Below are 12,592 nucleotides of genomic sequence, written 5' to 3'. Positions count from 1 at the left end.
AGAGACCGGGCCTCACCTTCAAAGGACACCACACCCATTCTGCCCACATTACAAAGGCAGCAGCTGGACTGAGGAAGGGAGGTGGGGAGGGGCGGTCAAACCTGACAGCAATAGACCCCAGTGAGAAGCCATCCTTGTGTATGTATCTTTGTTCTTTGTTGCTATGTTGGTGAAACCTTGAGATGTTTTACAGTGTCTCACACTAAATGGAATGGTGGCTTGTGTTTTTATTAATTATGCAGCTATTTGCTTGGATTACCATGTTTCCTGCTCTATGAGGCTTTGGGTAAGTTATATGTGGCCTTTCTGGGATGTTGGAATATTTAACCTGGGATGAGGATGTTGCAGTGTGATCTGCCTTAAAGCAAACTACTGCCCATCTTTATGAAGCAAGTTTCCCCTTTTCCAGATGCTCCATCCTGCTCCTCCTGGCCCATTCCCTCACTCAACAGGCCACCTCCAGGGTCAGTGGCCCTCCTATGTGGTCCCAAGGCTCCTCTGTGCATGCTTCTTCTTTTTTTTTTTTTTTAATGGGGAATGATTATTTATATATCACATTTTCGGAATTGTATTTTGTGAACTTTTCTTACAATGCTTGGAAATTAAAGAATGAGGATGCAACTTCTTTCTTATAAACTTAAAAATATCTATTGGACAGGTGATTAAAAGTCTTAGTGATTATTGTAAACAGAATTTCAATAGTAAACATTTGTGCCAATATATATCCTAGTCTACCTCTAATCTTTCAATAAACTTTCCTATACGTATTCTTGGTCATAATCTTTTAGCATCTTCTTTTTTCTACTTTATTTATTTATTGAAGTATAGTTGATGTACAATAGTATATAAGTTACAGGTGTACAACATAGTGATTCACAATATTGGCTATATTTGCTGTGCTGTACAACATATCCTTGTAGTTTATTTTATACATAATAATTTGTACCTCCTGATCCCCTACCCCTATGTTGCCCCTCCTCCCTTCCCTCGCCCCACTGGTAACTACAGGTTTGTTCTCTATATCTGTGAGTCTACTTTTTTGTTATATTCACTAGTTTGTTGTATTTTTTAGATTACACATATAAGTGTTATCATACAATATTTGTCTTTGTCTGACTTATTTCAATTAACATAATAGCCTCCAAGTCCATCCGTGTTGTTGCAAATGGCAAAATTTCATTCTTTTTTATGGCTGAGCAGTATTCCATTATATATATATCTCTCTCATCTTCTTTATCCATTCACCTATTGATGAACACTTAGATTGCTTCCATATCTTGGCAATTGTAAACTGTTTTGGTTACCCTAAGGTTCAAATTAAATCATGTATAAACCAGAATGACTTCCCCAAACCTCAATATGTGAAAATTTCTTCCATCATTTTCCCCTTTTCATTGCAAATCTTTCCACAGAAAGCATTGATAATTAATATATTTTTCCAACATTGTCAGAGTGGCTCAGTTTCCTGCTCTGGGTCCATTCATGTCCCTCAGTGCTAGGCCTATATATTTTTATTTATATATTGGCCTAGTTATTCATGCTGGGGGAAAACTAATCAGATATAACAAACAAGTACAGAGGTATGCTGACAAGTACAGAGGTATCGGGAAACATTTTATAGACTATACATTTGATCAGTTATACACATTTGTCACACAAATATTGTACATGTGCTTCAACCAGTACACTTAAAGCCAGCAGTGATACACATCATAAGTAGTTATACTCTGTGACAACTTCACTAGACAATTTATAACTAGAAGCATGACTGACAACATAATACCAGAACATTCAAATTTTAGAAACTTCATATAACTTCTAGAACACATATTAATGATGTTTACCCATACAGTATAACCTAAGAATGTTTATTATCTGACAATGTTTTACATGTAATTTAACATACTAAATAATCCTAATCTGTTTAGAAAAACTTTGTTCTCTTAACAGAGAGAAAATCAAAATCAGTCTTGCATTAGTTTACTATTAACAATAAAATTCATTTACCTAATTAACTTTGATCTAATCTTAATCAGTCTTAACAATGTACAAAATTCTTTTCTCAAAGTTCCTTTTTCTACGAAGCTTTTATCACTTTCTGTATCCATATTAATTTGCCCCCTCACCCCTTTATTTTCCCATCCAGTAATATTTAGCTTTAGGACAAAATTATTCTTCTTTCATCCCTCAACGGACATATTTTTGCCTTTTATACTTTCTTTCATTGATAACACATATCCACACTGAAATGCTTCCCTTATCATTTTTACATATTACAATTTTTAACCTTTGAAAGACCTTAACAAAACCAAGAAACAAGTAATTGAACTATTTGTTGTATCAGCATTTTCTGATTGGCAAACTTAAGAACATATTCCATAACTTCTGAAAACATATATTTTTCTCATAGCACAATTTCTCTTTAATGTGGTACAGGATGTGTGTTTAATGAACCCAAACATCTTTTAAAGTTCTACAAATTAAGCCAGGGCTGAAGTCTCAGGCAAAGTGGGCTGTGTTTGTATTTCAAGGACATGATACGAGTTAACTTCAAGCTTTCTCCTAGGCATAGTTTTGTTCTCTCAGGGTCAGAATTCTGAAAACAGTATTTTATCAAGTTAGCTTTCTCTAACTGCATATGGACAAAGAACCTGTTTTGAAGTTTCAAAAGAGTTTCATCTTAACCAATTTTTTCCAGAGTCTAAAGAATACTGTTGTCACATATTATTTTAAAAAAATCTTTCTTTTTCTTTAGTCATAGGTTCAGAGCTAAAATTTTTCTAATGAATTGAACCTGAATTTCCCATTTTACAAAAGACAACAAAGATACCAAACACACAAGTGGAATATACACTCACACACCAGAAGACAGAACTGTCACAAATCCCCCAAGAGGATTACCCATACAGAGTCCTAAGCAAACACTTCCTCCACAAAATAGTTCTTGACGTCAGACACACGTCAGAACCAACTGGCAAATGCCCAAATGACACCCAGTGCTCACAGACAGTCCTCAACGTCAGACACACGCCAGAACCAATTGGCAAAATGTCCAAATAGCACTTTGTGCTCAAAAGAGAAGTTTTCCCGGGTGCACACATGTGGACTTACTCAGTCTTGGAGCTCATCAGCTCATTCAGATGCATCTTTCCATTCCACCAAGGAAAAGGGTAAGTTGGCAGCCAGTGTCAGGCAGTGGAGGAACAGGGAGGATCCCCAAAACAAATGGTTTTGGCAGCTGCTAAGAACGTCCCCCCAGATCCCTGTCTCAGGGTCAGAGAGCCACAAGCGGTGAGCTCATTGCAACCATCTTGGCACATTATCATGGCCATGGCTCTACTCAGGGAAACACTGGGGAGCTAGGTGTCGTGAGAGCGCAGCCCCACGTTGGGCACAAAAAATGCTCGCTGCTCAAAAGTCAGTAAAGAGGCAAGTTTGGTGGAAAGGAAAGTTTGCTTTATTTTGGATACCAGCAATGGGGTGGGGGAGGGTGGACTCCTGTCCAAAGGCCGACTCCCCCCTACTGACAATCAAGGGGCAAGAACTTTTATTGATGGAGGGAGGGGTTACATACAGAAACAGCACAGTCAACTCTGATAATCATTTTGAAATTGGTCATGTGGTGGTCTGCTCAGCGTCGTCTTGTTTTAAGTACAGTTAGTCTTTAGTTCCAGGGTTAGTTTGTTCCCATTTCTTTAAGGCCAGTTCTCAGAATTGTGGCAGCTTATGTCATGGCTACAATCTGGTCATCATGTAATTAACTTCTTCTACCTGGTGAGGGCTTCAGTATCTACAAAACAGCTCAAAGGATGTGGCTCAGAATATTATCTATAGCCCTTGAGGAGGAACTAAAGGTCCTTGACTTTGCTGAATGACTACACTATTATTATTCAGTCTTGTTGGACTGCTTTATTCACTTCTGCATTTTCTCACTTCTCTAAGTAAACTAATTCTAAAGTTTTTCCACAGACAAAAGGCAGGTGGAGGACGTGGAGGGGAAGGACCATAGGGTCCTGCTCCATTTCAGCTGCACCAATTTACATTCCCACCAACAGTGTACAAGGGTTCCCTTTTTTCCACAGCCTGTGCATGCTTTCCTGAAAGCACTGAAATAACATGGAAATTATCTGTGTCTCTCAACCCAACCAGTGTATGAATATTTTGAGAGAGCAAGAACCAAGCCTCATGCATCTATAGCCTTAGCCCCTGGGGCAGCACTTTTGTAGAGTCAGTGCTTAATAAATGTGAGTTGAGTGAATGAACAAATGATGCTCTGCTCTTCTTTACGTTCTCCTTATTTAATCCCTGTAGATCATTTCCTTCCTTCCTCCCTTCCTTCTTTTTTGAAAAAATAACCTACATCTCTTTATTTTTTTCCAGCTTTATTGAGCTATAATAGGTAGATAGCATTGGGTACACTTAAGGTGTACAACCTGATGATTTGATATGCGTATATACTGTGAAATGATCGCCACAATAAGGTTAGTTACACCTCCATCATCTCACATAATTAATATTTTTCGCCCCTGCAGATCATTGTTCTTCTTCTACAGATAGGCTCATCGTCACAGATGAAGGCGAGGAACCTGCCCTTTAAATAAACCTGCCAGAATTCGGTATGTCTGAATGAGCATCCTTTCTTTTTTTTTTTTTTTTTTTTAATTATTATTATTATTATTTATTTATTTATTTATTTACTTATGGCTGTGTTGGGTCTTCGTTTCTGTGCGAGGGCTTTCTCCAGTTGCAGCGAGCAGGGGCCACTCTTCATCGCGGTGCGCGGGCATCTCACTATAGCGGCCTCTCTTGTTGCGGGGCACAGGCTCCAGATGCGCAGGCTCAGTAGTTGTGGCTCACGGGCCTAGTTGCTCCGTGGCATGTGGGATCTTCCCAGACCAGGGCTCGAACCCGTGTCCCCTGCATTGGCAGGCAGATTCTCAACCACTGCGCCACCAGGGAAGCCCGAGCATCCTTTCTTGAAGCACCAGCATGGCACTCTCCATGCTTGTTCCGGAGGTGACTATGGCTGTGGCCGTCAGTGTCAGAGGCACATTCCTTACATATCCTCAGTGGTCATAACTCTGTGTCATTTCACAGCAGATTTCATTGTTGAAACCAGCTCCAAATAATTTGGAGTGAAGTCTGATAAAAGGAGGTGAGTGACCCAACTTGAGAATGTCATTTTAGATTCAAAAGAAAGTCTTGGATGCCTCAAATCAGAGGCAATTCCCAAGGAGAGATTCCAGATTCGTTGTCAGCAACGGCAATGTCAAGGGAATAAGCCTACAGACTTTAGGGGAGAGACGACTCATTTATATTTGTAAATTCTACTGTATGGGTTTGAAAATCTCTTTAATACAGAAACAAACCTTTCAGAGCTGTATTCAAATAACAAATAAGAATGATACATTCAATCCTCTGAAAGGTACTTTCTTTTCTGGCCAGGCCCCAGCTCAGGCTCCCAAGCTGGTTCTCCAGCAGCCACTGATAACATCACGGGCACCTCCAGACCCCTTCCTGCCATTGTTCTGGGTGTCATTGATGTTAATCAAACGGGGAAGGAAACACAATTCAGAGCTCACAAAGCGAAGGGGAACTGATTTTCAAGTTCATGACTTTCAAATCCATGGCACAAAAGTGTATGCGTTTTAACTAACTAGGTATGTGAGGATGGAGTTACTGTTCTTAAATCTGTTCTTTTAATGGGAAATGCTTTTTAATTAGCGTTTTTGGAACTTATTTTACTGCACAAAGAGGTTTGTTCCCTTGCATTTTTGGTTTAATGCCTTCCTACATGGAAGTGTGAAAAGAATGTGTAAATAAGCCCCTGGAAAATCAAAGGTCTCATTAACTCTGCATCTTATTTAATCCAGCAGACATTTATTAAACACTTGTATGTTCCAGGCAGTGTAGTAGGAGCTGGAAATAGAAGCAGAGTAAGACACGGTGCCTCCCCTAAAGGAGTTTGCAATCTGATAATAGAATTGACAAACACACAAATAAATGCCAGAATAAGGTTCTAACAGAGAAGTGTAGGAAAGAGGTAGCCTGGGAGGATGGCAGAAGAGTTAGATCAAATGGCATTTTAGTTTGATTTTAAAGGGCAGACAAAATCTTAGCTGAATTGGGGATTGTAGGCAGAATGGAAATCCAGATGGAAGGAAGAGAATAAGTTAAGACCTGGAAAACGCAGAGGATCCTGGAGAAATGGTGCCTAAACCAGTCTCCCTGACCATTGGTGTGAGGAGGAGTAGAAGAAGCATAGTCGCTGAGAGAGAGAATGGGAAAGAATGGACACCTGAGCCAGTCTCCACTCTTATTAAATGGGATTCCTCTTCCCTTCGCTTTTCTCTCAGACCTGACTGATTTCAGGCAGCTGCCCTGCAGACCTGAGAGAGAACGTCTTAATTCACTACTCTTCCTGTATACAGTGGTCCCTCAGTATCCGCGGGAGATTAGTTCCAGGATCTCCCTCGGATACCAAAATCAGAGCATGCTCCAACCCCTTGTAGAAAATGGCGTAGTACAGCCAGCTCTCCGTATCCGCGGGTTCCGTGTCCGCGGATTCAACCAACCGCGGATCAAAATGGGTTTGGTTGAATCTGTGTTGTGAAACCCACAGATCCGGAGGGCCGACTGTGTAGCTACATCCTGAAAAGAAAAACTTTAAAAACACACTTATTGGAATTGCTCTTTTACAGTGGAATTTTATACCTTGAGCAAGAGGCCTATAAGGAACGTACTTTTGACCAGGGAACATTGTTGGAGCACATAATCACAGTGGATAAGTGAGTGCTGAAGTGGGTCTCTGTCTAGGGGTGTGAGTTTGGGGAGCAGGTATAGGAGGCTGCGGACCAAGGCCTGTGGAGGGATTGATGGCTCTACATCTTATCTTGGTACCCCCCAGTGAACTTCATTTCTCCCCGGTTGCTTTATTTATGTGCCAGTCTCCCATGTGTCTCCTCTCCCATCTTCTTCCTTTAACTCTACCGGCTTTTTCCAGATCCAATACCATCATACATACACCATATGGCATGAGCTCTAATTTGGCAAAAACAAGTAAAGTGAAATTAAAGTCTCCTTAATACTGCCCTTTCCCTTCCCTTTCCTTCTGTTCCTAGTTAATGTACTTTGTGGTTCTGAGGGAGGCTCACACAGCTGGTAGCCTGTGGAAGGAGCCATAAAATGATGTAAGATGCCACTTCAGGAATAAACACATTGATCCTGCAAAAGGCCTGAGCTTAACTGTGTAAAGGAAATCCAGCAGAGACCTGAGACAGACGAGTCCATTGTGATTGTGTTGTTTGGCATTAAAGAGATCTGTTTTACCGTATGTCACATATCCGGTATCTCCAAGGCATGAAGTATTCCACTGAAGCACGTTTTCAAAATAACTGAAGGTTATCATGTCAGGGGTAAAATTAACATTTTTTTAATTAGAATCTTTATGAAACATGATCACTCTCTTGCCTTCATTTTGTGTTAGAATACTACAGAAAAAATATAAGAACAACCTTCAGGTACATTTTTTCCCTTTGTTTTAAACAAAAACAAGTTTACAGAAAAGTTGGAAATACTGTACAGAGAACTTGTTTCCCCTGAACCATCCGAGAGTAAATTGCTCACATAATGCCTCATCATTCCTCTTGATACTTGTTATGGGCTGAATCGTGTCCTCCCAAAATTCATATATTTTTTAAAAATTTAATTTAATTAATTTATTTTTTTGAATTTTTGAATTTTATTTAATTTATTTTTTTATGCAGCAGGTTCTTATTAGTTATCCATTTTATACATATTAGTGGATACATGTCAGTCTCAATCTCCCAATTCATCACACCATCACTGCCCCCCCCACCCCAACAAAATTCATATGTTGAAATCCTAATTCCTGGGACTTCAGAATGTGAGTGAATTTGGAGATAGGGTCCTTAAGGAGGCAATTAAGTTAAAATGAGGTCCAATATGACTGGTGTCCTCACAGGAAGAGGAAATTTGGACACAGACACGGTACATAGGGAAGATGATGTGAAGACACAGGGAGAAAATGACCATGTACAAGCCAAGGAAAGAGGTCTGAAACAGATCCTTCCTTCATGGCCCTCAGAAGGAGCTAAACTTGCTGACACCTTGATCTTGGACTTCCAGTCTCTATAACTGTGGTTTTGGATGTTCTAAAATATTTCTCTGCCACATTATGACCAATAAAGTTAGATAAACCCCATTCACCTTGGTAGATTAATTTCATATGTGTTTAGTATTCTTTATGTGAGACAGCCTGGAGGATTAGAAATGACATGGGCTTTGGAGTTGGATGGACCTGGCTTGGAATCTTGATGTGACTCATGTCTACCTGTGTGACATTGTACATGTTGCTGAATCTCTCTGAGCCTCAGTTTTCAAATATGTAAAATGGGGATTAGAGTGTACTCCTTATATTAATAGAATTGCATAGCTGTTATCATTTTTATTTCTAGTTTAGAAAATAGGAGGGAGCTGGGTAGGACAGCAAGGAGGTCTCTTCCTTTCCCTCTGTTTCCTTAATTTCTTTTGTGCCCTGCTCTACTAGTTCACCTCTAACAGGAACTATATTACCTCTTCTATCTTCCTTGTTAAGCCTTCAATGTCATCCTCATTTCTATATAAGGATAGGATCTACAGGGCTAGGCTGTTACATCATGTTCTTTCATGAGCATCAAGAAAATCATGGTCCGCAACAAGAGAGGCCACGATAGTGAGAGGCCCGCGCACCGTGATGAAGAGTGGCCCCCACTTGCCGCAACTAGAGAAAGCCCTCGCACAGAAACGAAGACCCAACACAGCCAAAAATAAGTAAATAAAATTAAAAAAAAAAAAAAAAGTGGTGCTTTAAAAAAAAAAAAGAAAAAATAAAGAAAATCATGGCGAAGGCTTTGATCTGGCTGAAATCTGTAAACTGGTGATTTCTCTCTTTCTAGCCCATTTTCTTTTCTGAAACACTAGAATAATTTGAAACTCCCTATATGTGTCATTGGTACAATATTAAGTAGCATCTAGATTTCAATGACTGTATTAGTCATGGTCAAGACTTTATTGAGGATGGAGTTGGTGAGGCACTTAGGCTCTCAGTGGTTCCTCACTAGGAAGATTCAAGGACACAGCCCGATGAGTACATTCTGTTTGTTTCTGGCAAACTTTCCTTGTCAGGTGAGCTAAAGGTCAACTATTTATTAAGGTGGAGCAACAGCGAGGTGAGCCCTGGCTGAGTCATAGGTTGGGAGTTGGAGCACCTTGAAGCTGGTGATGGTTGGGTCCAAGTAAATTTGATTTATTTCCCCCTGTTGCTGTTTTCAAAAGCATGAGGAGGACAGGGGCGGGGGGGAGATGAGAATCAAGAGGAGCAAAAGCAGGGGAGGAGAAAGGGAAACAGGTAAGGAGGAAAGAGAGACAAGAAGGAAACAGAACTGTTTGAGCGCTCTTTGTACACCAGGAACCATCTTATGCATCTCACACTATTATCTTGTTTGCTCCTTAAAACCATCCTGTAGAGCAGCTATGACTCATGTTTGTCCAATATCTGTTTTGTGCCACATGCCGTGCTGTAGGCATGGTGATGTCATGATGAATACTTCATTCACATCTGCCTGAACATGAGGAGTTGACAGTCTAGTAGGGGACTCTGATGTTGAGGTAGTTTCCATTCAGGGGCCTTGGGTATGTATAAAGGACAATGAAGATTTTTTAGGCGGGAGTAATCTATACCACCTGGGGAAGGAGGTCTGGAAAGAATAAGGTGAATGTGGGGAGGGCCTTCTAGGTGGAGGGAGCAGTATGTGCAAACTCACGAAGGCAGAGAAGATTGTTATGTGGCTGGAATGCAGGGAGTGAGGAGAGGAGTGGCTTGATCATGGTGGGCTTTCTAGGCCCACCCAACAAGTCTGGGCTTCATCATGAGGGGGAGATGCCTTAGCAGAGAAATAAGTTGATGAAATTTGTCTTTTAGGTAAGTTCCTCTGACAGTATTGCAGAGAATGAGTTGGAAGGAGTTGAGGGTGAAGCTTGGGAGACCCCAGAGAGGATAAAGACAGTCTAGATGCAGGGTGATAAATGCCTAAACAGGACATCGATGGTGAGAAAAAGCCATGGACTCAATCAAGTAAATACTATAACATAATAGAATGTAATGATTGATTGGATGATGGAGGGGAGGATGAGGGAAATCGGGGATAACCTTGAGCTACTGGGTAGGGTGATTGGGATCTTGATAGGTCTGCTACCTAGTGTTAGAAATTAGTGTTAGAGATCGGTCCAGGCAAACACCCCCTTTCGGCCTCACTATTGAAGTTGCCAAGGAAGCAGCAGCAGCAAACTTGTTCCTGTTGGAACCAGTGTTGGGGATGGAGCATGTAGATGAGGGTCTCTCTCCTCCTCTTCTGAATCCAAATATTGGAGTCCCAATATAGATGTGGGAGAAAGCTGGCCAAGTCAAATTGCCCATCCAGCCATAGGCACAAGTGAGGTAGAAAAGCAAGAGAGGGGAAGAATACACAGAATTTTAATTTATAGTAATTTCAGGCCACCAGTAAACGTGGCTCAGTCTATGTCTTGGATTGAGATCAACCTGTTTTACAACTCTTCCACTTTGAGTGGGGTGGATGGAAAAGTACGAGGTAAATGAAAAAAAAAAGGAGCAAAAATTTCCTTTCTATGTATCCCGGAGAAGAAATATAGAAGGAGAAATAGGCTTGGGACAGGGAGATGATAATCATTTCATTTTTGACATGCTGAGTCTAAGATGACTCTAGAAAATCCAGGTGGTTATGTACAGTACAAAGTCAAAAATAGGATTCTGGAGCTCAGGAGGGAGGTCTGGGCTAGAGTAACGGGTTATGGCATTTTCAAAAAACAGTAATGTCTTGTCTGTGGTTGACAACAGGGCACAAAGGGTGACGAGAGCTGGGAGCACTGGGAATTAAGGGACAAGTGAGGAAAATGAGCTCATAACGGTGAGATGTGATGAGAAATTAATAGTTAGGAGGAAAACCTGGGGAGTGTGAGGTCTGGGAAGCTAAAGGAATAAAGTGTCTCTAGAAAGAGTTATTAATAAGGGATAAGGACAGGTAAGGAGAATGAGGAGAATGACCTGAGACAGCTACAAAGAGAAACTGGAGAGAGAGAAGAAGCAGGACGAGTAAAAGGAAAGCATTTTCCAGCTGCCCCGAGAGTACAGCTGAGAATGGAAACACCATCCATCATCAACCATGGCGCCCGTTTCCATGGAAATGCCACTTTCTTCAGCAATGGTCTGTAGTCAGGTTACAGCATTGGCCCAGGATTGGGGATCTGATGGGTGGATGTGGTGGAAGGACAAAGGGACCGGAGCTGAAAATGACGGGTTCAAGTTCAAAAGGAAAGGAAGACGTTTCAGGTGGCTTGAGAGACTGTAAGTAACTGCAGGGTTGCAGCGCCTCTCCTGGGATCTCTGTGGAATAAAAGAGGAGACTTAGAAGAAGAGAGGTAGTGGAAAGCAGGAAGGCGAGGAGATGGTGGTTGTAGACTGAAGTGCTGGAGTTTAAGGTTTTAGAGGCAGAACCGTTCCTCACGATGACAAGGGCCACCACTGGCCATGGGAATAGATTGCTGATGGGGAAGGGAGTTGGGAGTTTATTGCCATTGAGGTTAAGGGATTAAGAGGTTAGGGTGTTAGATGTGCTGCCCATGTGTATATTGAATTCATTTAAGGTGATGGCAGGCACTAAGGTGGAGAAGAAGACAACCAGGGGTCAAAGTGCCCAAGGAATGCAGAAGCATGATGCTCACTTTGGTAATTATTAATGAGAAGGGTGAAAGGAGGACTAAGAAAATGGCCCGAACTTCAAAAAAAGGGATTTGGTATAAGGAGGTAAACATAATATCCTGATAACATTATTAGAGAATTAAGAGAATGCTAGTACTACCTCTGGTGTCCATATAGAACCTAAAAAGGGTTCTAAGGAATTGAATATTTTTAGGGAAGAAACAGGCTTCAAGAAGTCAAGGACATAGAGAGAGCATTATAGAAGGATAATGTCATTCTGAAGGTTGCTTATATTGCACTTGGTATTTTCTGTTTCATGGACTCTTTTCTACTATTTACCATTCATACATTGTTTAAATTATTATAGCTCTATAATAAAATTTAATTTCTGGTGTTTCAAGTCCAAATTTGTTGTTCCTTTTTTCCCTCCAAAATTTTGCAGCTATTTTCACTTAGTAAAATTATTCCCCTGTTATTCTGATGAGAAATTATATTAACTGTATACTTTGGGTATAAGTGATACCCTCACCTTTTGTTGTAGGTCAAGTTTCCTGGGAAGATGAACTCGAAGAAGGAGATGCAGGTGCAGTATGTTTATTAGGGAGTATTCTGAGCCTCAATACCTATTGGCCATGAAAGAAGTGGGACTGGGCAGAGGAGGGGGTTGAACTGTAATGAAGTCATGACAAAGGCCTCCGCTGAGCCCAGGGGAGCTCTGGAGCGAGGATGGAACTTCATAGTTGTCCCATATTGAGGCCAGTGGACCAGGCCTTTGTAAAACTTCCTACCTCACCACTGACCAGTCATTAGATGAGA

This window comes from Balaenoptera physalus (genome assembly GCF_965194825.1).
Source record: "Balaenoptera physalus genome assembly, chromosome: 7".
NCBI lineage: Eukaryota > Metazoa > Chordata > Mammalia > Artiodactyla > Balaenopteridae > Balaenoptera > Balaenoptera physalus.
This window is presented reverse-complemented; position numbering follows the sequence as displayed.